Source organism: Oryx dammah, unplaced genomic scaffold, assembly GCF_014754425.2.
Source record: "Oryx dammah isolate SB20612 unplaced genomic scaffold, SCBI_Odam_1.1 HiC_scaffold_4639, whole genome shotgun sequence".
NCBI lineage: Eukaryota > Metazoa > Chordata > Mammalia > Artiodactyla > Bovidae > Oryx > Oryx dammah.
This window is the reverse complement of record NW_024074560.1, coordinates 1-3,054: the sequence shown is the minus strand read 5'-3', so window position 1 is coordinate 3,054 and position 3,054 is coordinate 1. Positions and strand designations below refer to the sequence as shown.

At 53.0% G+C, this 3,054-nt stretch overlaps 1 pseudogene; it reads left to right on the top strand.

Annotated features, from left to right (window-relative positions):
* Positions 1-871: 871 nt before the first annotated feature.
* On the top strand, positions 872-1,197 carry LOC120859928 (annotated as a pseudogene).
* The last annotated feature ends 1,857 nt before the right edge of the window (positions 1,198-3,054 follow it).

Genomic DNA, 3,054 nt, shown 5'->3' with positions numbered 1-3,054 from the left:
TGGTCTGTGGTTGGTGTGGGTGCACTGTTCCCCTGTTGAGGGGCATTTGGTTGCTGCCAGGATTTCAGTGTTGTAAATCGCATATTAAAAAGCAGAGACATTACTTTGCCAACAAAGGTCGGTCTAGTCAAGGCTATGGTTTTTCCAGGGGTCATGTATGGATGTGAGAGTTGGACTGTGAAGAAGACTGAGCGCCGAAGAATTGACGCTTTTGAACTGTGATGTTGGAGAAGACTCTTGAGAGTCTCTTGGACTGCAAGGAGATCCAATCAGTCCATTCTGAAGGAGATCAGTCCTGGGTGTTCATTGGAAGGACTGATGGTGAAGCTGAAACGCCAAGACTTTGGCCACCTTATGCGAAGAGCTGATTCACAGGAAAAGACCCTGATGCTGGGAGGGATTGGGGGCAGGAGGAGAAGTGGATGACAGAAGATGAGATGGCTGGATGACATCACCGACTCCATGGACGTGAGTTTGGGTGGACTCCGGGAGTTGGTGATGGACCGGAAGGCCTGACGTGCTGCAATTCATGGGGTTGCAAGGAGTCGGACATGACTGAGAGACTAGACTGAACTGAAATCGTGCTTCAGTGAAGAGTCGTGTGTGTGAAGGGTGTTCACTGGCTTCCTGGGAGACCTCAGGCCGGTTCTGTCGTCCCCGTGTCCCTGTCTCTTTCTTGCTACGTGGGGAGGCGGCAGTGCCCACCTGAGGGGACGGCCGTGTGGGCAAACGAGGTAGGACGATGACCCAGATCCTCAGTGAGCTTCACCTCCTGGTCGCTGTTTGGGTTTGGGGCTTGGGGCTCACTCTCCAGAGATGAAGCTTTGTCAGTCACAGCTTCCAGGACTGTAGCAGTGTACGAAGTCAAGAGCATTACGGAGTCCGCGCTGCAGCGGGCACTGCGGTCTGGAGCTATGGCGGTCGTCGTCCGAGTAGTTTATTGTGGTGCTTGAGGCTACAAGCCCAAGTATCTTCAACTCAAGAAGAAGTTAGAAGATGAGTTCCCTAGCCGTCTAGACATCTGTGGCGAGGGGACTCCCCAGGTCACCGGCTTTTTTGAAGTGTTCGTAGCAGGAAAGCTGGTTCACTCCAAGAAGGGAGGCGATGGCTACGTGGACACGGAGAGCAAGTTTCTGAAGCTGGTGGCCGCCATCAAAGCCACTTTGGCTCAGGCCTGATGTGCCCTGAAGGCAGAGACCAGTAACCGTGGCCCAGCCCCTCTCGGCAGACGCTTCATGACAGGAAGGACTGAAATGTCTCTTGGACGCCTGGTCCTTCCCTGATGTTCTCACGGCTGCCGGTTGGAGCAGAGATGGACACCCCTGGTCTTTGCCTGTGCGTGTGTGTGTGAGTGCGTGTGTCCCTGCACACTGATCCTGGCGCCTTCCCCATCCCTCATCTCCCAGCATCGCCACCGCCACCGCCCCGCCATGTCTCCCTTCTACCCTGTGGTGTACGCGTTGGTCCTGCCCCAGGCTTCCTTGACAAGGGGAAGCTGAGAGGAGGATCGGGATGAGTGAGCCTCAGATTTCAGCAGTGATGGCAACAGCTCACAGCTCAATAAATGGTGATGAGGTTAACAAATAAAAAAAAAAGAGCATTACGTGAGAGAACCAGTTTCTCTACCCTCTCACTAGCAGTCATCCTCGTGTGTAATTGTGTAAACAAACAGAAAACGCTGTGTGTTTGAGCGGCTCATTAGGGTAGTGAGAGGACAGGACTCACTCGAGCTCACTGCCCTAACCAGTCCCCACCTCATCTCACAGAGGTCAGGTTCCAGAGGCTGCCTGTGAATCTTTTCCAAAGCTTGTCGGCCCCACAGGCTTTCTACTAAATTGCAGTGCGTGTTCGTCCTTTGAAGCTTAAAAATCCAGTGTATTTTATTCCTCACTGAAGTATATACTTACTGTTGGGTATCTGATCATTTTTCCAACAATTATGGCCTCATGTTGGAGCTGCCCTGTGGGCCCAGTAGCATGCCCCTTCACTCACCAGGACTCCCTGCTCCAGGGGTGCCCCCTGTATGGGCGAGACAGACCCTTCTGTTGGGGCGGCGCTGGCTTCTGGGCATGCACATAGGCGGGGCTGCACTCTGGCCCAGGAGCTGCCTGTGGCTGTCGGGGCTTGTCCTCGGGTGACTGGCTGTAGGGCCTGCGGTGGTTCTGGCCCACTGGATAGCAGACTGGTGCTGATGGGCTGGACGGAGGACGCCAAGATGGCCCTGACCAGCAGCGGAATAATGGGCGGAATGAGCTCCTCAGGAGGGTGGCCATCAGCACCTCTATCCCCAGGAGGAGGCCTCATTGCCTCTTGCTTCTCTAGATCAGCAGTTCACCACTTGCAACTTTTTAAAGTTACATCTGCTTTAAAGTTCATCCTAAATGTAATCTGTGTCCTTGTCAAATATAATAAGGTTATTTATATTCACAGAGTGCCTCAAAAGCCCTCATACAAATGCAGCAGGCAGGGCCAAGCTGAGTGAGCAGCACCAAGGACGAGATACACACAACCCCCCATCTCTGGTCACAGGCAGAGTTTTGTTAACAAGATGAAAGTTTATAAATAGAGAAGCTTCTGCATTGGAAAAACAAGTGCATATTAACTGTCAGGGTGACTTCCTTCTGTACTTAGGTATATTTTAACTGGCTAAAGGGCTTGGTGGTTTGAGAGGCTCTATTTTCCCCGAAACAAGTGCCTGCATTCCTGGGTGCTGTGTTCGCGTCTTGAAGCTGAAAAAGCCAGTGTTTCGAGTGAGAGACCCTGCCAGGCTGACCTGGTGCAGTGTCAGCTGGGGGGCTGTGGTTCACAGGTCACTTGGGGGCCCGCAGTCCACAGGGCAGACTCTGAAGTTGCGTGCAAAACTGGTTTTGTGCTTGTTTTAACCAGGTGACTTTCGGATGGTGGTTGGAGAAGATAAGGCAAAAGTGTTGAATATCGTGAAGCCCAACATGGCCCACTTCCGGGAGCTGTACAGCAGCATTCTGCAGGAGAGCCCCCAGGTGGTGTATAAGGCCCAGCAGGGCAGCCTGGAGGTGAGCGGTTGGTGGGACATCA